Here is a 22,942-nt window from a genome sequence, read left to right as displayed (position 1 = left end):
TCTCCAAGGACTAAGTTACTACCTTAATTGAGTTGTATCTGATTGAATCTAATTATAGTTTGTATATAAAGATGAGTCTCAAAGTACAAATTTTTAGCGTTTGAAACAAAAAAAGTACAAACTTTTAGTAAAAATTAAATAAATATCAATTTAATAATTTTTTTTATTTTTATAAATTAGTTTAGAAAACTTCTCTTCTTAAAATTTTAATTTGAAAAATATAATTTGTATTACAAAAAATTAAAATTAATGTCACATAATACTATCATAATTATACAGTCTACCTACAAAATATATTATTTCATTAATATTAAAAGACACGATTGGTTGAGAACAAACATTATAAATATTAAATATTTTTATATGATTATCAATAATTCATTTTTTTTCTTTATTTAAAAAAATTCACCGAAATTTTATTTATTTATCTTTTTCAGTTTTTAATATTATTTTTTATTTTTATTTTTTTTTTTTTTCTCTTTCAAGTTTAACAATATTTTTTCAGCTCACCCTTTTAATATAGCAAAAATATTTCGCAGGGCACTTGGGAATTGGGAGTTGAGAGTAGTGCGGTGCCCCAAGTTTATATACAGGTCGGTCTATAAAATGAGATGAGAGGCGGGGTAGGGGAAAGAAGAGGCTACTCTATAGAGTGAGTTCTTCTGATTTAGGGTTCTTATGAAAATTGCGAGTTGAGAGTTAGGGCGTTGCCCCAAGTTTATAGACTGGCCGGTCTATATAATGAGATGAGAAGGGGAAAGAAGAGGCTACTCCATAGAGTGAGTTTTTCTGATTTAGGGTTCTTATGAAATGCGTACGTGTGTGTGTGTTTGTGTGTTTTTTTTTTTTTAATGCGTGCGAATTAAACTGATGCAAATGGCTATGTGATTGTTGGCATGATTTGATCTTTTTGTGGTACATGATAGTCTAGTTTTATTTTTGCTGTTTCTTTTGTTGATTTTTTTTTTTTTTTTGATTGTCCAGACTATTGATTGTTATCTGATTGCGTTGATTAATTATCTTGCCATAGATGGATTTGATGCATTCTTAATGGCGGAGACCCAGTTACTCTTTATTTGTCATCTTATGGTTGTTCGTGTGCTGTGTTTTGTAATGTTGGCTGGGACCGGAAAGACATGGGATTTTTATTTGATTACATCCATTTTGACTTCATAGAGTTGGATTTGATGTTTGCTTGTACTCTTTTTTCAGTATTCAATAATGACTGAAGAAGAAAATTCAGACGAAGTGAAGGAGGATGCGGGCTGATGTAAGTTTTTTTTTTTTTTTTTTTTTTTTTTACCTTCTTTGGATTTGGTTTTGTGTTTGGATATAATAAATTACCTGATGATTTAGCCATTGTGACTGATTTGATATACGAAACATATTTTTTACAATTTTTTATGCTGCTTGTGGGTGTGGTTGAATATGGGTGGTAAATTGTAATTTTTTCAATGTGATGAATTCACTTGATTTTTTTTAGGCAAGTAATTTCACTTTAATGTTGATAAATGATGAATTGTGTGTTTCTTTGATGGTACGTTTGATACTTGCACATGTGGAAAGCACATTTGATGAATCTTTATAGTGGATGGTTTGGCTTATAACCCTATTAAGTGGAAGGCTTTCTTTATTGCTATTTATTACTTAAGCAACTGCCTTTCAACAAGTTACTACCAAAAGGCAGACAAAATAAGTATGATATGGGATTCTTGGCCTTTTTAATTCACACTGTTAGTTGTTGAAGTTGATAAAAGATGAAGCTTCACCAGTTTTTGTACAACTTATATTGTCTATAAGACTATAACTATATGAGAATCCAGTCTTAGAATAGACATCTTTTTTTGTTAAGGACCATCAGGTTTGTTAAGTGCCACTTAACGACTATAATCTATTCTTGCTTATTAAGTTGCTTGACTACCCATGTAGCCAAATGGCATATTTTCTAGGTGATGGCTTGACCTTAATATTACATCATTTTTCTAAAATTTACAATGACATTGCAGATTTCCCCATTTGATCCTACAAAAAACTGAAAAATAAGTAAAAGAAGAAAGTGGTTATTCTTGATCTTGCAAATGATTCTCTGGATAAGTTGGCTGAGAAAATCGAAAGTTTGTCAGGTATATGAACGTAATGAGAAATTTACTGGCAAAGTTACTTCCCCTCAATTTTTTTTCTATATATTTATTTTTGTTTATTTAACTTTGTTGAAGGTCCCATAATTATGCTGATGCATCTGTCATTGCACCCACACAGTTTCTGATGGGCTTGAGACTACCTTTTCTGGCCTGAAAAGAAGAAGAAGAAACGTGTAAGTTGTTGTAACGGTCCTGATGAACTGGACTTATCCTGTAACATGACCGTCTTAATATAGAGCTATATATGGTGTAATTTCTTCAAGCGAATTTGGATGTACAAGTAAAGTGTAAAAAAATCTATACCTGCAGTATGATACAAGAGAAAGACAGAAATGATGTTTAAGTAGCTGATGTACAGGCTAGGGGGAATGGAGAATATGGCTGTTTTACAAAAGTAAGGAACACTACCTTATTTGCCGTGTGGGTTTACTTCTTACTGGAGTGAAGTTGATTGGGCCGCAGAGTGAGGGAGGAGGATAAGTGGAGAATGGAGAATTAGGTGGGAGAAAATGATGAATGATGGGCTTGAGACTACCTTTTCTGGTCTGAAAGAAGAAGAAGAAACGTGTAAGTTGTTATAACGCTCTTGATGAACTGGGCTTATCCTGTAACATGACTGTCTTAATATAGAGCCATATATGGTGTAATTTCTTCAAGTGAATTTGGATGTACAAGGCAAGTGTAAAAAAATCCATACCTGCAGTATGATACAGGAGATAGACATAAATGATGTTTAAGTAGCTGATGTACAAGTTAATTGTAATGGGTGGGCGTTTGCCCATTTATCAAAAGCTTAAGTTGTTGAATAATGCTGTATACCCACCCATTTATACCCCTTTCACTTTCCATCCAGATCCGATATGTGACAAATATCCCTTGTAACATTCTCCCACACCTGAATTCGCAACGCTCTCATTGCGGTCGCCTATCCAGGTGGCTCACCCGGACGCCTTCCGGGCAGGGCCGGGCGCTTGTCGTGGCAGGATGGGGTCTGGCTTTTGATACAAACTATAAAGGGTGGGTGCTTGCCTTACCCGTTTACCCAAAAGCCTAAGTTGTTGGATAGTGTTGTATACCTACCTGTTTATACCTTTTTCACTTTTCATCGAGATCCGATGTGGGACAAATACCCCTTGTAACACTAGGGGGAATGGGGAATATTGCAGTTTTACAAAAGTAAGGAACACTTAACTTATTTGCCGTGTGGGTTTGCTTCTTATTGGTGTGATGGGCGCAGAGTGAGGGAGGAGGATAAGTGGAGAATGGTGAATTAGGTGGGAGAAAATGATGAATGAGGGTTAGGGTTGGTAATTTGGGTATGTATATATAAATTATATAAAATTTATTTGCTGGATATAATAACAAATGTTGCCTCTGACATATATATATATATGTATATCATATTTTGTTTAGTATTTTAGGTCCCCAAACTAGGAACCAAATTGATTTTAACGATTCCACTAATTTGGTTTTGGAAAATAACCATTGATCCCTACATGGAACCAAACTATATGGTTCAAATTAGTTTGGTTTGGGTTGTGGTTTGACACTGCCCATTGTGCACCCCCATTTGCTGCCTGTTGGGTTTTAACCATCTTATAATAGGAACGTGTAAGCATCTATGTGGACATACAATAACATTTATCTTTATAGTGTTTTCTGTTCTAAATCATAAGGAGTTACTTTTTCTGAAGCCCCTTAATTTGATAAAATTCAATACAAGTACATGTTCTTAAATTCTATATATATATTTGCTATTTGTGTTTCTGGAATTGATCATATGATTGGTTCTTTATTTATGTAAGGCAATTTGTTCCAATTTTCTTTGATGACAAGTCTTTCGAACATTATTTTCCTTTGTATATGACCATCTTTATATCTCCTGCCCATTTTACATGATGCATAGGCAGACAGAGCATGTCATGACTTTCTTGCTGGCTGAAATTGGGATGAGTGGATCACTTGATGGACAACAAAGATAGTTGTGAAGGGAAGGTGTGGAACCAAATTTTTTTGAGGGGATCCCGGGGATATGTCAGTAAGTTCTTCTTATGTGTTTGCATAATTGTGCTATAAAAATAAGCAAGCCAGTTGTTAAATGTGGGCCTGAAAAATTGGGAATTTGAACCCTTTCTTGACCTACTTGGCTTCTGGGCTGTTCAGAACTTCGCTAAAAATTGATGTGCTAGGAGTTGCATCCCACTGCACTGCATAGAGCTTCTAATATTCCTTCTTTGTTTGTAGAATTTCTTGTTCAATTAAATGTGATTGATTGTCTGATCACAAATAGTAAAGTGTGTTTCTGTCATGTGTTCTCTAGAATCCTTAAATCTATGTCGATGATTGTGTATGTTTCCAGGTAAGTATGTCATCTGCAATGGGTGAAATGTCCAGACACAATTCTTTTGAAGGAGAATTGGCTGTTCTTTCTTAAATGTGAGAAGGTAGAAGTTCCTAGGCTATCTTTTTCTGGGTGTGTGTTTGTGTGTGACAGAATATCTTTGGTTTTAACTTTCGACGCATGGTGCAACCTACTATGACACTTTATTCTTGCACTACATTTTACATTGACATTGAAAGGATCATTGAAGAACTTCAAAACGTTTTGCTATTTGAGATGTAAGTTCCCTTTTCTTTTATTTTGAAGTAGACCAAGTAAATATTTCTTTTGCTCCCAACTTTTCTGAGGCGTTTATCAAAGGAATCCGTGAACTAATTATGAGGCCTTGTGAAGATGGAATATACTATTCTTTTCTTGATTTCAGGAACAATGCTAAAAGAAAAAATAATGCTTCCTATTGTGTAGAGTCTCTGAACATTATTCTTACCATTGTGTGGAGTCTGTGAACGTGTGTGACCGACCTCTTATGAAGATTTTATGTTGTAATATTTTTCGAGGCCCATGATGATTTAAGATTTGTCTACATTGTCTGATTTCCATGACAGAGGAATCTAAAACTGTTCTGAGGCCCCGTGAAAATTTTAAAATAATACTTTTTCTTGGTTTCAAGAATGGCCTTGGAAAAAAAGGTTGTATTTTATGCTTGGTAAAGGAAAAACATTATGCTTCCTATTGTGTAGAGTCTCTGGACATTATTATTCCTATTGTGTGGAGTCTGTGGACGTGTGTTACCGTTCTCTAATGAATATTTTGTCATAATATTTTTTGAGGCCGGTGATGATTTAAGATTTGCCTACATTGTCTGATTTCCATGACAGAGGAACTAAACTGTTCTGAGGCCCGTGAAAATTTTAAAATACTAATTTTTCTTGGTTTCAAGAATGATGTTGGAAAAGGGTTGTATTTTATGCCTGGTTTCAAGAGTGACGTTGGAAAAAAATTTATGCATCCTAATCTGTTTGTCAGACCTCTTCTATAAAATTTTATGCAGTAATGTTCTTAGGTTAATGATGATTTTGGATTTGCCTACATTGTCTGTGGTCCAGGATTCTCTGAAACTATTCTGTCTCATTTCATGTGTGAGTCTCCTTTCGTTTTGAGAATGAGGCCAAAAAAATGGTGATTTTCTGTATGCGTGCATTAAAAATAATCCTTTGTGGTTTATTTTATTTGTTTGGATGAATTGGTTTGTCTAATCAGTTGAAAATGATCAATGGAAGTTCCGGATTATTATAATTCTGTGTTTTTGTGTTTACAGCATTGTGTTCATACTGTGCATGCATGTGACCATTCTGAAGTGTTTAATGTAATATTCTTCTAGGCCCATGACGATATAAAATTTGCCTACATTGCCCGACTATCCATTGTGATTGAAAAAATTAGCTTGTGTTCATATTGTGCATATATAGAGCTTCTAATATTATTTTTGTGTTTGTTTAATTTCTTGTTCAATTATATCTGATTAACTGTCTGATCACAAATGGTAAAGTGTGTTTCTGTCACGTGTTCTCTAGAATCCTTAAATCTATGTTGATGATTGTGTATGTTTCCAAATGAGTATGTCATCTGCGATGGGTGCAAATGTCGAGACACAATTCTTTTGAAGGAGAATTGGCTGTTCTTTCTCAAATGTGAGAAGCTAAGTAGTTCGTACGCTATCTTTTTCTGGGTGTGTGTTTGTGTGTGACCGAATATCTTTGGTTTTAACTTTCAACGCATGGTGCAACCTACCATCACACTTTACTCTTGCTCTACATTTTACATTAACATTGAAAAAGGATCATTGAAGAACTTCAAAACTTTTTGATATTTGAGATATAAGTTCCCTTTTCTTTTCTTTTGAAGTAGACCAAGTAAATATTTCTTTTGCTCCCAACTTTTCTGAGGCATTTATCAAAGGAATCCGTGAACTAATTCCGAGGCCTCCTGAAAATGGAATATAATACTCTTCTCTTGATTTCAGGAACAATGCTAAAACAAAAAATTATGCTTCCTATTGTGTAGAGTCTCTGAACATTATTCTTACCATTGTGTGGAGTCTATGGATGTGTGTGACCGACCTCTTATGAAGATTTTATATTGTAATATTTTTTGATGCCCACGATGATTTAAAATTTGTCTTCATTGTCTTATTTCCATGATAGTAATCTAAACCTTTTCTGAAGCCACGTGAAAATTTTAAAATAATACGTTTTCTTGGTTTCAAGAATGACCTTGGAAAAAAAGGTTGTATTTTATGCTTGGTAAAGGAAAAACATCATGCTTCCTATTGTGTACAGTCTCTGGACATTATTATTCCTATTGTGTGGAGTCTGTGGACATGTCTTACCGTTCTCTTTATGAATATTTTGTTGTAATATTTGTTGAGGCCCATGATGATTTAAAATTTGCCTACATTGTCTGATTTCCATGACAGAGGAACTAAAACTGTTTTGAGGCCGCGTGAAAATTTTAAATTACTAATTTTTCCTGGTTTCAAGAATGATGTTGGAAAAAAGTTTGTATTTTATGCTTGTGTTTCAAGAGCGACTTTGGAAAAAAATTATGCTTCCTAATCTGTGTCAGACCTCTTCTATAAAATACTATTCTTTACTTGATTTCAGGAACAATGCTAAAAGAAAATATTATGCTTCCTATTGTGTGTAGTACTGTTGTGTCTGAACATTATTCTTACCATTGTGTGGAGTCTGTGGACGTGTGTGACCGACCTCTTTTGAGGCCCATGATGATTTAAAATTTGTCTACATTGTCTGATTTCCATGACAGAGGAATCTAAAACTGTTCTGAGGCCCCGTGAAAAATTTAAAATAACCAACGGGCTAGTAGCCTAACGATATCAGCCTCTTACTTTCCCAAAAGGAGGTCAAAGGTTCAAGTCTCAGAAGAACCGTGTGTGTGTGAGTACCAATTAGGAAAAACTAAAAAATAAAATAAAATAATACTTTTTCTTGGTTTTAAGAATGACCTTGGAAAAAAGGTTGTATTTTATGCTTGGTAAAGGAAAAACATCATGCTTCCTATTGTGTGTTGTCTCTGCACATTATTCTTCCTATTGTATGGAGTCTGTGGACGTGTGTTACCGTCCTCTTATGAATATTTTGTTGTAATATTTTTTGAGGCCCGTGATGATATAAGAATTGCCTACATTGTCTGATATCTATGACAGATGAACTAAAACTGTTCTGAGGCCCCATGAAAATTTTAAAATACTAATTTTTCTTGGTTTCAATAATGATGTTGGAAAAAAGGTTGTATTTTATGCTTGGTTTCAAGAGTGACGTTGGAAAAAAAATTATGCTTCCTAATCTGTGTGTCAGATTTCTTCTATAAAATTTTATGCAGTAATGTTCTTAGGTCAATGATGATTTTGGATTTGCCTACATTGTCTGATTGTATCGTCTGTGGTCAAGGAATCTCTGAAACTATTCTGTCTCATTGTATGTGTTAGTCTCGTTTGGCTTTGAGAATGAGACCAAAAAAATGGTGATTTTCTGTATGCGTGCATTAACAATAATTCTTTGTGGTTTATTTTATTTGTTTGGATGAATTGGTTCATCTAATCGTTGAAAATGATCAGTGGAAGTTCTGGATTATTATAATTCTGTGTTTTTGTGCTCACAGCATTGTGTTCATATTGTGCGTGCATGTGACCATTCTGAAGTCTTTAATGCAATATTCTTTTAGGCCATGACGATATAAAATTTGCCTACATTGCCTGACTATCCATTGTGATTGAAAAAATTAGCTTGTGTTCATATTGTGCTTGCATGGAGCTTCTAATATTCTTTTTGTGTTTGTATAATTTTTTGTTCAATTATATCTGATTGATTGTCTGATCACAAATAGTGAAGCATGTTTCTGTCATGTGTTCTTTAGAATCCTTATATCTCACGTTGATGATTGTGTATGTTTCCAGATGAGTATGTCATCTGCAATGGGTGCAAATGTCCAGAGACAATTCTTTTGAAGGAGAATTGGCTGTTATTTCTCAAATGTGAGAAGGTAAGTAGTTCGTATGCTATCTTTTTCTGGTGTGTGTTTGTGTGTGACAGAATATCTTTGGTTTTAACTTTTGAAGCATGGTGCAACCTATTATGACACTTTATTCTTGCTCTACATTTTACATTAACATTGAAAGGATCATTGAAGAAATTCGAAACTATTTGATATTTGAGATGCAAGTTCCCTTTTCTTTTCTTTTCTTTTCTTTTGAAGTAGACCAAGTAAATATTTCTTTTGCTCCCAACTTTTCTGAGGCGTTTATCAAAGGAATCCATAAACTAATTCTTAGGCCTCATGAAAATGGAATATACTATTCTTTTCTTGATTTCTGGAGCAATGCTAAAAGAAAAAAGTATGCTTCCTATTGCGTAGAGTCTCTGAACACTATTCTTACCATTGTCTGGAGTCTGTGGACGTGTGTGACCGACCTCTTATGAAGATTTTATGTTGTAATATTTTTCGAGGCCTATGATGATTTAAAATTTGTCTACATTGTCTGATATTCATGACACAGGAATCTAAAACTGTTCCGAGGCCCCTTGAAAATTTTAAAATAATACTTTTTCTTGGTTTCATAATCGACCTTGGAAAAAAGGTTGTATTTTATGCTTGGTAAAGGAATCTGATTTCCATGACACAGGAATCTAAAACTGTTCCGAGGCCCCTTGAAAATTTTAAAATAATACTTTTTCTTGGTTTCATAATCGACCTTGGAAAAAAGGTTGTATTTTATGCTTGGTAAAGGAAAAACATCATGCTTCCTATTGTGTAGTCTCTGGACATTATTCTTCCTATTGTGTGGAGTCAGTCTCTGGACGTTTGTTACCATCCTCTTATGAATATTTTGTCGTATTATTTTTTGAGGCCTGTGATGATTTAAGATTTGCCTACATTGTCTGATTTCCATGACAGAGGAACTAAAACTGTTCTGAGGCCCCGTGAAAATTTTAAAATACTAATTTTTCTTGGTTTCAAGAATGATGTTGGATAAAAGTTTGTAGTTTATGCTTGGTTTCAAGAGTGACGCTGGAAAAAAATTTATGCTTCCTAATCTGTGTGCCAGACCTCTTCTATAAAATACTATTCTTTTCTTGATTTCAGGAACAATGCTAAAAGAATTTTTTTTGCTTCCTATCGTGTAGTCTCTGAACATTATTCTTACCATTGTTTGGAGTCTGTGGACGTGTGTGACCAAGCTCTTATGAAGATATTATGTTGTAATATTTTTTGAGGCCCATGATGATTTTTAAAATTTGTCTACATTGTCTGATTTCCTTGACATAGGAATCTAAAGCTGTTCTGTGGCCCCGTGAAAATTTTAAATTAATACTTTTTCTTGGTTTCAAGAATGACCTTGGAAAAAAGGTTGTATTTTATGCTTGGTACAGGAAAAAAACATCATGCTTCCTATTGTGTGGTGTCTCTGGACATTATTCTTCCAATTGTGTGGAGTCTGTGGACGTGTTTTACCATCCTCTTATGAATATTTTGTTGGAATATTTTTTGAGGCCGGTGATGATTTAAGATTTGCCTACATTGTCTGATTTCCATGACAGAAGAACTAAAACTGTTCTGAGGCCCCATGAAAATTTTAAAATACTAATTTTTCTTGGTTTCAAGAATGATGTTGGAAAAAAGGTTGTATTTTTATGCTTGGTTTCAAGAGTGACTATGGAAAAAATTTATGCTTCCTAATCTGTGTGTCAGACCTCTTCTATAAAATTTTATGCAGTAATGTTCTTAGGTCAATGATGATTTGGGATTTGCCTACATTGTCTGATTGTATTGTCTGTGGTCCAGGAATTTTCTAAACTATTCTGTCTCATTATATGTGTTAAGTCTCGTTTGGTTTTGAGAATGAGACCAAAAAAATGGTGATTTTCTGTCTCTGTGCATTAACAATAATCCTTTGTGGTTTTTTTTATTTGTTTGGATAAATTGGTTCATTTAATCAGTTGAAAATGATCAATGGAAGTTCTGGATTATTATAATTCTGTGTTTTTGTGCTTACAGCATTGTGTTCATACTGTGCATGCATGTGACCATAGTGTTTAATGTAATATTCTTTTAGGCCCATGACGATATAAAATTTGCATACATTGCCTGACTATCCATCGTGATTGAAAAAATTAGCTTGTGTTCATATTGTGCTTCATAGAGCTTCTAATATTCTTTTTGTGTTTGTGTAATTTCTTGTTCAATTATATCTGATTGATTGTCTGATCACAAATAGTAAAGTGTGTTTCTGTCATGTGTTCTCTAGAATCCTCAAATCTTTGTTGATGATTGTGTATGTTTCCAGATGAGTATGCCATCTGCAATGGGTGCAAATGTCCAGACAAAATTCTTTTGAAGGAGAATTGGCTATTCTTTCTCAAATGTGAGAAGGTAAGTAGTTCGTATGCTACTATCTTTTTCTGGGTGTGTTAGTGTGTGACAGAATATCTTTGGTTTTAACTTTCATGGTGCAACCTACTATGACACTCTATTCTTGCTCTACATTTTACATTAACATTGAAAGGATCATTGAAGAACTTCAAAAAAAAATTATATTTGAGATGTAAGTTCCCTTTTCTTTTCTTTTGAAGTAGACCAAGTAAATATTTCTCTTGCTCCCAACTTTTCTTAGGCGTTTATCAAAGGAATCCATGAACTAATTCCGAGGCCTCGTGAAAATGGAATATACTATTCTTTTCTTTATTTCAGGAACAATGCTAAAAGGAAAAATTATGCTTCCTATTGTGCAGAGTCTCTGAACATTATTCTTACCATTGTGTGGAGTCTGTAGACGTGTGTGACTGACTTCTTATGAAGATTTTATGTTATATTTTGCGAGGCCCATGATGATTTAAAATTTGTCTACATTGTCTGATTTCCATGACAGAGGAATCTAATACTGTTCTGAGGCCCCGTGAAAAATTTAAAATAATACTTTTTATTGGTTTCAAGAATGACCCTGGAAAAAGGTTGTATTTTATGCTTGGTAAAGGAAAAACATTATGCTTCCTATTGTGTGGAGTCTTTGGACGTGTTTTACCGTATTTTGTCTTAATATTTTTTGAGGCCCGTGATGATTTAAGATTTGCCTACGTTGTCTGATTTCCATGACAGAGGAACTAAAACTGTAGGTGCAGTGAAAAATTTAAAATACTAATATTTCTTGGTTTCAAGAATGTTGGAAAAAGGTTTTAATTTATGCTTGGTTTCAAGAGTGACGTTGGGAAAAAAATTATGCTTTCTAATCTTTGTGTCAGACCTCTTCTATAAAATTTTATGCAGTAATGTTCTTAGGTCACTGGTGATTTTATTGTCTGCAGTCCAGGAATCCCTGAAACTATTCTGTCTCATTTTATGTGTTAGTCTCATTTGGTTTTGAGAATGAGACCAGAAAAATGGTGCTTTTCTGTATGTGTGCATTAACAATAATCCTTTGTGGTTTTGTTTATTTGTTTGGATGATTGTTTCATCTAATCAGTTGAAAATGATCAATGGAAGTTCTGGATTATTATAATTCTGTGTTTTTGTGTTTACAGCATTGTGTTCATACTGTGCCTGCATGTTACCATTCTGAAGTGTTTAATGTAATATTCTTTTAGGCCCATGACGATATAAAATTTGCCTACATTGCCTGACTATCCATTGTGATTGAAAAAATTAGCTTGTGTTCATATTGTGCGTGCATGGAGCTTCTAATATTCTTTTTGTGTTTGTATAATTTTTTGTTCAATTATATCTGATTGATTGTCTGATCACAAATAGTGAAGCATGTTTCTGTCATGTGTTCTTTAGAATCCTTATATCTCACGTTGATGATTGTGTTTGTTTCCAGATGAGTATGTCATCTGCAATGGGTGCAAAAGTCCAGACACAATGCTTTCAAAGTAGAATTGGCTGTGTTCTTTCTCAAACGGGAGAATGTAGTGTTTCATTTGTTTTAACTTTTGATGCCGGGTGTAACCTACTATGACAATCTGCCCTCGCTTTATTCTTGCTCTATATTTTACATTAACCATGAAACAATCATTTAAGAACTTTAAAACTTCTTGTTATTTGAGATGCAAGTTACCTTTTCTTTTCTTTTGAAGTAGACCAAGTAAATATTTCTTTTGCTCCCTACTTTTCTGAGGTGTTTATCTCAGGAAGAATCCACTGAACTATTTGGAGTCCTCATGAAAATGGAATATACTATTGTTTTCTCGATTTTCAGGAACAATGCTAAAAGAAAAAAATATGCTCCCTATTGTGTAGATTCTGGACCTATTGCGTGGAGTCTGTGGCTGTGTGTGACCGACCTATTATGAAGATTTTATGTTATAATATTTTTTTCAGGCGCATGATGATTTAAGATTTACCTACATTGTGTGATTTACATCACAGAGGAATCTAAAACTGTTTTGAGGCCTAGTGAAAATTTTGAAGTACTTTTTTTTTTCTTTGTTTCAAGAATGATGTTCCAAAAAAGGATGTGTAACTATGCTTGGTTTTAAGAGTGAAGTTGGGGGGGGGGGGGGGGCGCGGAAGTTATGCTAGCTCTTCTATAAGATTTTATGCAGTAATGTTCTTAGTTCAATGATGAATTTTGATTTTACCTGCATTGTCTGAATGTATTGTCCATAGTCCAGGAATCTCTGAAACTATTGTCTCATGAAATGTGCTAGTCTTGTTTAGTTTGATGAGACCAAAAAAATGTTGAATTTCTCAAGGCGTGCACCAAAAATAATCCTTTGTGGTTTTGGTATTTGTTTGGATGAATGAATTGGTTCATCCAATCAATTGAAAATGATGAATGGAAGTGCTGGATTATTATAATTATGTGGTTTTTTAGCTTAAAGCACTGTGTTCCTATTATGCATGCATGTGACCATTCCAAAGTGTTTAATGCAGTAATAATATTCTTTTAGGCTCATGACGATATAAAAATTGCCTACATTGCCCGACTATCCTTTGCGATTGAAAAAACTAGCTTGTGTTGATGTTTTGCATGCATTGAGCTTCTAATATTCCTTCTTTATTTTGTATAATTTCTTGTTCAATTAAATGGGTCATTGTTTTGTCCTTGAAGCTGGCTATTGTCTGTTGGTGTCTGGTGAAATGGATTCTCTCTTTGGGTGATGAAGAGAGATGAAAAGGGGAAAAAAAATGACAGGCTACAGCTTGGGAAAGTGATATAAAGATGGAATTGAAGGCTGATGTGAGTTGATATATATATATATACATATATGTGTGTGTGTTATGTGGGAATGGGCGGGTATTTTGATGGAGGTTGTTTGGACGTACTATCGTGCCGTGTTGCGAATATGACGACTATATGTTATGCTTTGAATTTGCACAACTGAAAAGCTACTGCAACAGTCAAGTCAGCCTAGTCAGGTCATCAACTGAAAAAGCCGCTAACAAGGCATCATCCCATGCGAACCAACCAAAACGACATAGATATCTTGTATAATATATATATATATATTTTATTCACTTATTAAGAATACTTATATTAAGAATAAATAAATAAATACTTTTGAGTATTTATTTTGCTAATCAACCCTTACACGAGTCAGGTTATGTTAGATTTAGTATTATTTTTATTTTCATATTTGGATTTAGTATTTATTAATGCTGATTTTTCTCTGGCAAAATATATGGGATCAAATTATATATGTATATATATAAAAATATGAATTAGTCAACATCATAATATATATACACACATACAAAAATAGTTATATTTTGTTAATCGGTGAATGAAAAATTTATTTTGAATAATTTTTTTACATTTAAATTATTATATGTATAAATTTGATGCACTTATTGCTAATGAAAAAAATTACAAATTAAATTAAATTAGTGCGAATAGTTTATTTTCAATTGGGTCCATGCATCCTAAATCATGGTTAATCACATCAACTATGGGGACAAGGATTCTCTTGGAGATGTTTTGTACAAAATTTAATGGTTGAACATTAACAATGGGTTCTATTTATCAATTTACTTTTAACCACTCAATTTTGTATTGTACGTCTCCTGAAGTAAAAAAATATAGTAATTACTAGTACTTCCTCCGTATTCAAAATAGTACACAACTATTTTGGGAAGGATGAAGTACAATTGTCAAAGTATCTAATTATTTTGGATTTGGAAGGGAGGAAGTGCTATTTTTAAAAAATATTAAATAATTTAATTAAACATAATATATAGATTTATGGTGCTAAAAAATAGCGACAAACTATTGTAAGTACGATATGGTGACAAGCTGGTGACCACTGTTGGGAAGAAGTCAACATGGCGTGAATAAAATTAGTTTCTCCACTTTTTCTTCCGAGAATTATAAACTGTTGATAGAGTAGAAATTTCTTAAGTACTATAGAGTTGTAGATATTTATAACATATACAACTTTTTACAACACTAGAGAATTTTGGAGAGTTGTAATATTTAGGTTGTTTCACCTGCTGTTGTAATATTAGTTTCTCCACTTTTAAATGTTGATCGGAGTTTTAAATAACACAAGAATTAAGTATATCATCCTTGCTTATATTAAATACTAGTTATTTTTCTTCTCAATAGATTAGAGAATCTAAAAAAAATTTGCAAATTACATTTTTGTTAGGTAACTATTTACCACAAAATTTCCACTCAAGTTTGCAAATTATATATTTTAAATAATAATAATAATATTATGATTCAATGACAAAATAAGTTAATATTATACAGCTTTACTTCCCAAATAAAACAAAAACACAACAATGATAAGGAATTGAACAAAAGTGAACAACTTCTTTTCATTGTTTTGTCTTTTGTTTTATTTGAAAAGTAAAAACTATACAGTATAATATTGACTGCTACATTTAAAACAATATTAACTTATTTTGTCAAATATCATATTATTATTATTATTTTTAAGAATATAATTTACAATCCTGAGCTCGATCGAATGAATTTTCACATTTTAGAAATCTTGTTGTTTACGATCGAGTTACAACAGGTGCAATTATCGGCAGAGATCCAGTGGAACCAACTCTTCCAATGAGTGTGACATCATCCCTCAGCATCCAGTAGGACCACCACCATCTCCACTAGATTTCCAAAGGTATTCGCGGCAACGTAATTTTCAAGGTGTGGAAATTCATCAAAGGCAGCTCCCGAAGAAGGGCAATATATATTTGCATTCAATTTGGTGCAATTACCCTATATTCACATAAAAAGACATTAATACCCTCTCTAATATAAATTTCACGATTAAGTACAAAAAATTCTTAAGAGTTTGTGCAGAAACAGTCCATAATTTTTAAAAATAAAAGGAATAATTTCACCTACCTCCCCTGAGATTAGACGTAATTACAGACAGTACCCCTTACGTTTCAAATATTACACCGATCTCCCTCAAGGTTTGCTCCGTCATAACACTTAACCCCTTTCGGTAAGAGTCAACGCCAGTCAATGATGATTTTTGATGACATCAGCTATTTTTAACCTTGTAATACCATATTTGCCCTTACTTTTGTATTAAATTAACCTATATATCCAAAAAAACAATAAATAAATAAATAAACAAACAAACAAATACTTCTAAAACCCCAATTTCTTATATTTTGACTGGTATCTGAATCAAGGGATGGACGGAGCAGGACATCAAAAAGGTCTTTAGGATATATGTGTGTGTGTGTGTGTGTTATGATGTCCCAAACAGAGGTGCACGAGGGACTGGTCGGGACGGCGAGCAAGGACAGACGGAACGTCGGGCGACAGCAAGCTATGAATAATCCACTGGGACAAGCAAGGATGTGCTCAATCGACCGTGAGCAAAAAGAACGGCGGTGACGCGGTGGCGGCAGTGTGGCGACGAACAATGAGAGTCGCTATTCCGGCGACGGCAGACGAGCAAGGATGTGCTTAGTCGACGGCGAGAAAGAACGGTTGTGCTGCGGTGGCGGCAGAGTGTGGCGACGAACAACTACTAAAAGAGTCGCGATTCCGGCTGCGATAAGCACAGTGGTTATTTCGATGACGGTGACAGCAAGGACTAGGTCTGAATTGAACGGTGGTGATACTCTTATCAGTGCTTACCGGCTTGAGGTCTGAATGGTGTGCAAGCAGCTCGAAACGACATGCACAGGCTCTTGTAGATGACGATGGATGACGAATTTGCTGTCGATGATCACCGGGGCTGTAGAAAAAGAAAGCGAGCCTAGCGACGCAAGATACCGATGGTGAACTAGTGAGCTAGGCGATGAAGTGGTGCTCTAATCCGGTGACGAAGTGAACTGAAATGGCAGCGGCGATGCACAATCTCAATAGCGAGACCGATCGGCGGTGAGCAAGGATGCTGATAATTTTTTATTTTATATAATAAGGGTATCTTAGTCATTTGACACGAATGTCACCGGAATTTTACTCCGGTCACATTGAAGGGAGGTTTTTGTAATTTTTGAAATGTGAGAGGTACCGTCTGTAATTACACCTAACCTCAAAGGAGGTAAGTGAAATTATTCCAAAATAAAATAAATTAAAAAACTATTTTCTTTTTTTTTTTCCCTTGTCCTACGCATTTTTTCTCATATATCATGAAATGTATCAAAATAATAGAAAATAGTTGTGGAACTCTCTCTCTCTCTCGTTCCGACCACCATTGATTTTTTTTTTCTCTCTCTCTCTCTCTCTCTTTATTGCTCTGACCATCGTTGAAGGTTTTTTTTTTTTTTTTGATAAATAAAATAAATGAGAAAAATTTACAAATATAATAGTCCATGTCCTACAAGAGGACCAGAACCATTCGGGCCAAAGCAATAGACCAGTCCAAAAACAAAAGGCCATAAGAGGAAACAAAAAAAATACAAAAATGTGAAGTCCAAATATGGCCTTAAATTCTAAAAATAACAAAGAGAAAGAGAGGCATGATTATTAAGTTTGTCATATATATATATAAATATTTCTTTTTATTTGAAATTTATCTAGGGAAAAGGGAAAAAAAACATACAAAGGAAAAAAAAAAAAAAAAGAAAAAAGAAAAAAGAAAAAAGAAAAGAAAAAGAATAAATTATCTAAAATGGTAATTTTACATTGCTTAATTTTTTTAATATTATTCCATTTATATTAGAGAGGGTATTAATGTCTTTTCATGTGAATATGAGAATAATTGCACCAAATTGATAGTATAGGGGGGTTTTATACCATACAGGGACTGTTTTGCAGTATATCAATAGTAGGGGTTTTTTTGTACTTAACCTAAGGGCAAAATTGGGTTTTTGAATTTATTTTATATCAATTTTGACCAAAAAGTGGTAAGAAGGGCTTATTGGCACATTTTTTTGAATTTTATGGACTGAAATGCATATTTTCAAAAAGTAAGGACTATTTCTACACAAACTCTATATATTAAAGGAGGTTTTTTGCACTTAATCCTTTTGAAAATCTCAGAAAAAATGATAGGATTTGAAATGTAATTACAAAATTATCCTTATATTTGTAGCTCTAGCACAACTGGCATGTCTCTTTATCCCAAACGGTTGCAAAATCTATTTTATTCAAATTCTTTTTTGATAAATTCCATTTTATTCCAAACATCAAAATAGAATTCTTTTAAATTGCAATCCAATTCCTTTTTATGGGGATAGAGGGACATGGCCTAAAGAAATTAATGGGTTGGAGTAGAATAGACCCAAACATTCAACCCCGCATCGTTGAACCAAAATTGTATGGCCCAACTTTTAATTTTGGACAAACTTATGCAAATCCTCAACAAATTATAGGGCTAACACAACGGGATTTGAATACAGTGAATTTGGATGCTGATATGCACTTAATTTTAAAAATGCACTCCTAGAGCTAGTTCAAAAATTAGTATATACCCAATTTAATCTGCAACTTTTAAAGCAGCAATGCAAAATTTAAATGCATAATCATAATGCATCTTCAGGACAGAATGAATCTGATTTTATATATACTTCACTTGCATGACTTGTATCGCAGCGAAAAAATGGTATTACACACAAATTTGTGACTAGGATCCCACCACCAACTTACTCATCGAACACCAAACATTACAAAATAGTCACAAATTTTCAACTTACTTTAAGTCTCGTTGACTTTGGTATGGATACCCATCCCCTCAATTAGTTAAAGGTCTTTTTTTTTGGGCAAAAAATAAAATAAAAATAAATAAATAAAAGGAGTTTTATTGCACAAAGCTACACGTCAGGAGATTAGTTGGAGGGTTAAATAATATAACAGCATTAAATGCAAACGCAGCTGTCAAATAATATAACATTTTCTTACATCGAAAGTCTCTGTCATTAAATTATTTATTTAAGTTTATAACAAGTTTAGACATCCTCAAATATCTCTGATTTTTCCATACTACACATTTATGGGTCTATTAGAGCCATTTAACTTTATATCTCTACAGTCTACACATATCATATGTAGGTGCAATTGAAATTGTTTGTACAGAAAAATGATACTAGCACTTCAAAATACTTGTACATAATACTCCACGATATTTGATATTTAGATTCAATAGTAACTGGAGTTGTAAAAACTTTTTCCGAAACTCAATATGACAATATCACATCTCACATATACTACTATATACATATATCTTAAACAGACAAATGCAGATATCGATGCTTGATAATGAATCTGGTGGCCCTTCGTACTCGCGACAGGTTATAAATAATTTTTTGGTTATAGTGGGAGGCGGCTGTGAACAGTGATATATATATATATATATATTTATATATAAAAAAAACGATGCCATATTTGGGCGATTTAGTTCTTTTGTGTCTGTTTAGAGGACCCACCATATCCATTCCAAATTTGTTTTGATCCCTTCTTTCATTTGATTCAAGCCAATTATTTTGGATTTGCACCCGATTGCAGCCGCCTGTGAATTTTGTGCTGTGTGGTTATAATTTCTTATTGATTTGTCTATTACCCCACTATATATAAAACACACACTGAGTGCGTGCGTACGGTGCGCCTGACCCAACTAGGTGCCTATGTGGAATTTCGGAGTCAGCTGCCCACTTTCGTATTAAATGTTCCTCTCTGTCTAGGTCCCGACTCTTTCAAGTTATTTTGTCCTGTTGTTTTATGAGTGCGCATTATTTCGAGTATATTGACTATATTTTTATTTATTTAAATGTTATTGAGATGCGATAATTATACAAAATAATTAAATCTCTTATTATTATTTTTATTATTAAAATAAGATAATTATATAGTACCAAATAATTAATGTTACATATAAATTTAATTCAAAAAATTAGAAATATCGATCGACGCCTATGGACCAGACGTTGTCGACCTAAAGCTTTCAAGCGATCGACGTATAGCCACTTAACGTCAACTGAATCATGTATACATGAAGAAAAAAAAAAAAAAAAAACCACACTCCAGCCACCTTCACCATTAAAAAAATGTATTCACATAGTACTAAATAACTAATGTCATACATAAATCTAACCCAAAAATTAAAATACCGGTTGACGTCTATAGACCAAATGTCGACTGAAAGTCCCAATCGGTCAACGTATAGCCACTTCACACTAATAGAATCCTATATATATATATAAAGAAAAAAAGAAAAGGTTATGACTATTTTCATTATTTTGAACATCAAGTTTATCTAAACTTTAATCTTGTGATGAAACTCTTTTAAATTAATAAATAAAAGTATTTTTTTGGTTGTTATAATTTAAGTTAATAAAATTTAACTTTAAATAACAATAGTTAGGTTGATATGTAACATTAGTTATCGTAATTTTTTTTTTTTTAAGGTGAATGTAGTAACAAAAAAGTTAATATTTTTCACCTTTGTAATTGCCGCATCCAACCAAACGAGATCTCAAATCGTGCAAAAGAAAGACCCACGTGACCAAATGTTAATCAAGTAAAACAAACATCAAGAAACTTCACAACACATAGAGGATTTGCTCCCCTTTGTCTATACCATACCATAGGGATTTGGTTGCCAGTTTTTATTTTTATTTTTTGTAAGGTAATTTTTTTCCCTTAATTTTCTATTTCTTTATCTAAAGAAAGAAACTTATATAAGGAGCTTCTCTCTCACTGTATATGGAAGAGAATGAGTGTCTCTCATATGAAAATCAGTCTCCTGTCTCTAACAAATTTTCCGGATTATCCTTTCTGTCAAGATGATGTTAATCGAAAAAACTTTAATTCCATTCCTTATAATTCAGGTTTAATAACATGAAAAAAAAAACCCACTAAATTAGATTATATCAAGAAAAAAAAATTGTTGAATCATTCAAATGTATAATAATAATATGATCAGGTTGAGAATTTTATTATGCAGTGTACTCTATTTTACACTCTTGAATAACATTTTTTTTTTGTGTATTCCTGATAAGAAACTCACATATTCACTTTGCTTCTTATTTTAAAAGGTAAAAGGGATTCCGCTAGACGACAAGACTCTTGATACTCTTAAATAACATGATAGGGTTTCCACTAACTTTATAACCAAAAAAAAAAAAAAAAATAGTATAAAAGCACTCCATATTATTATTATTATTATTAGGGCAAATTACAAATAACACTAACGATGTTTTCATCTCATGCACCTAGATAGAAATATGCGCTATATATTCGTCAATAACTCTTGTGGTTTCATTGACCTAACACATGACCACTTCTTGAGTGATGCATCAAATCAATGTATGGTAACTGTATTTTTGGATAAAAATAATCTTGCTATTGTGAGAAGACCAAATTGTCCATTAATTGAATTGAAATTACATCATTCCAAAAGGACAAAAGTATAGAGATAATATTGGTTTTTTTAGATGTAAACCTTAAAATGATCAATCGAAATGTGACAAATAAACAAATAAAAATGATTTAGGGTAAATCTGATTTATTGAAACCTAAAATGATAAATAAACCATAAAAAATGAGGAGAATATAAGAGGGGTAACATAGTAAGTTATACTCACCCACTCTCTTTCAGAATTTTCTTTTAAACAATGGTTCTGTGCATTGAGGTCATATAGGTAAATTTACCTTCATCTCCAAAGGTCAACTAATCAATTTAGACTTTAGTATTAATTGGCGCATAATTCTATCTAGATGCACTAAATGAAAATCTCGTAAATGCTATATGCAATTTACTCTTATTATTATTAATTTTCTTTTAACGCTCCATATTATCAGTGATGGAGCCAGGATTTCCAAGTGAGGGGCATACTGCCAAAAAAATAAAAAATAAAAACAATACGGAGTGTGTGTGTATATATAACAACTATAAAATTCAAAAGACAAAAAAGAAGAAAAATATTAAAATATAAAAGGAAAGAAAAATGAGAAAACTTTAAAAGGAAATAGTTAAAAAAATTTAATTAAGGAAGAAAAATTTGAATTTTTCTACTAAGGAAATTTAAGAATGTGAAGAGTAAAAGAAAAAATAAAAATATAATTTTAGAAATTACAAATTTTTTCATATATCTGCACATCTCTCTAATCTCATGCATGGACCAAAATTTTCATATATATACAGTTATACGTACAGTATTTTTATATATGATAATATGAAGGGACGAAGTTAATAAAGGTCTAGTGAGGGCACGTGCCCCTCCTAAATTGGCCAATAACCTATAATATAATCTCTCTAATCTCATGCATGGACCAAAATTTTCATATATATACAGTTATACGTATAGTATTTTTATATATGATAATATGAAGGGACGAAGTTAATAAAGGTCTAGTGAGGGCACGTGCCCCTCCTAAATTGGCCAATAACCTATAATATTAACTTCGTCCCTTCATATTATCATATATAAAAATACTGTACGTATAACTGTATATATATGAAAATTTTGGTCCATGCATGAGATTAGAGAGATGTGCAGCAGCACTGCTTTTAATTGCAATGGCGTGACCGATCAGGTGGCAGCAGTGCCAGCTTGTTAAACACGTCAATGTTGGGGAAAGCAACTTCCATGTAAAGACGAGACGACGATTCAAACGTTATTTCAATGAAATTTAAAGATAACACGGAAGACTAATTCAAAACAAAAGAAAATGCATAAATGTCTAAATTTTTCAACACTAGATTGTGACATACAAACACCAATTTCATTTCTTACCCACACACTCTCTCCCCTCCCACTTAGCACGCCGCCACCATTGTTCAATCAAAATTATCCATCCAACCTTCATTTCCAAAAATACGACCAAACACGAGTATTATGTGTAGAAAAATATGAACCCCATCATATGTCATATTCTGGAGTCCACGTCCACTCACATATCTTAGTACGACCAAACAGTAGTACTTATGTGTAAAAAAAATTACATTATTAGTGTCATGAAATTCAAGTCCACTCACCCCAGGGGATATAAAATTGATACTTGGCCTCCTAAGAAAAAAAAATTATTATTTTTAAT

The 22,942-nt window shown here is 33.0% G+C and overlaps 1 long non-coding RNA gene and 10 other non-coding genes across 15 annotated transcripts; all 11 read left to right on the top strand.

The window, feature by feature from the left end:
• Window positions 1–531: 531 nt before the first annotated feature.
• Window positions 532–12,621, top strand: LOC132269252 (uncharacterized). 5 transcript variants are annotated; one of them, XR_009469441.1, is made up of 10 exons: window positions 532–779; window positions 1,213–1,270; window positions 2,007–2,123; window positions 2,217–2,314; window positions 2,451–2,708; window positions 4,052–4,179; window positions 4,501–4,585; window positions 8,459–8,544; window positions 10,847–10,932; window positions 12,374–12,621. It is a non-coding gene; the product is annotated as an uncharacterized LOC132269252 (long non-coding RNA). The 5 variants fall into 5 exon arrangements; XR_009469437.1 differs by having other exon boundaries at window positions 533–779; window positions 4,048–4,179; XR_009469439.1 differs by lacking the exon at window positions 4,501–4,585 and having other exon boundaries at window positions 534–779; window positions 4,048–4,179.
• LOC132272264 (small nucleolar RNA SNORD34) lies at window positions 5,036–5,115 on the top strand. The gene has a single exon (XR_009470008.1). It is a non-coding gene; the product is annotated as a small nucleolar RNA SNORD34 (small nucleolar RNA).
• Window positions 5,309–5,386, top strand: LOC132272267 (small nucleolar RNA SNORD34). Its single transcript, XR_009470011.1, has one exon. It is a non-coding gene; the product is annotated as a small nucleolar RNA SNORD34 (small nucleolar RNA).
• On the top strand, window positions 6,907–6,985 carry LOC132272263 (small nucleolar RNA SNORD34). Its single transcript, XR_009470007.1, has one exon. It is a non-coding gene; the product is annotated as a small nucleolar RNA SNORD34 (small nucleolar RNA).
• On the top strand, window positions 7,257–7,336 carry LOC132272265 (small nucleolar RNA SNORD34). The gene has a single exon (XR_009470009.1). It is a non-coding gene; the product is annotated as a small nucleolar RNA SNORD34 (small nucleolar RNA).
• On the top strand, window positions 7,657–7,735 carry LOC132272260 (small nucleolar RNA SNORD34). The gene has a single exon (XR_009470004.1). It is a non-coding gene; the product is annotated as a small nucleolar RNA SNORD34 (small nucleolar RNA).
• Window positions 9,005–9,084, top strand: LOC132272268 (small nucleolar RNA SNORD34). Its single transcript, XR_009470012.1, has one exon. It is a non-coding gene; the product is annotated as a small nucleolar RNA SNORD34 (small nucleolar RNA).
• LOC132272261 (small nucleolar RNA SNORD34) lies at window positions 9,405–9,483 on the top strand. The gene has a single exon (XR_009470005.1). It is a non-coding gene; the product is annotated as a small nucleolar RNA SNORD34 (small nucleolar RNA).
• Window positions 9,773–9,854, top strand: LOC132272266 (small nucleolar RNA SNORD34). The gene has a single exon (XR_009470010.1). It is a non-coding gene; the product is annotated as a small nucleolar RNA SNORD34 (small nucleolar RNA).
• On the top strand, window positions 10,049–10,127 carry LOC132272259 (small nucleolar RNA SNORD34). The gene has a single exon (XR_009470003.1). It is a non-coding gene; the product is annotated as a small nucleolar RNA SNORD34 (small nucleolar RNA).
• LOC132272262 (small nucleolar RNA SNORD34) lies at window positions 11,377–11,456 on the top strand. Its single transcript, XR_009470006.1, has one exon. It is a non-coding gene; the product is annotated as a small nucleolar RNA SNORD34 (small nucleolar RNA).
• Window positions 12,622–22,942: the final 10,321 nt, after the last annotated feature.

Source organism: Cornus florida, unplaced genomic scaffold, assembly GCF_030987335.1.
Source record: "Cornus florida cultivar Cherokee Brave unplaced genomic scaffold, ASM3098733v1 CherokeeBrave_3.0.0_Hap2_Chr08, whole genome shotgun sequence".
In the NCBI taxonomy this organism is placed as follows: Eukaryota; Viridiplantae; Streptophyta; class Magnoliopsida; order Cornales; family Cornaceae; genus Cornus; species Cornus florida.
Note: the sequence above shows the minus strand (reverse complement) of the source record. Positions and strands in the feature narration are given on the sequence as shown.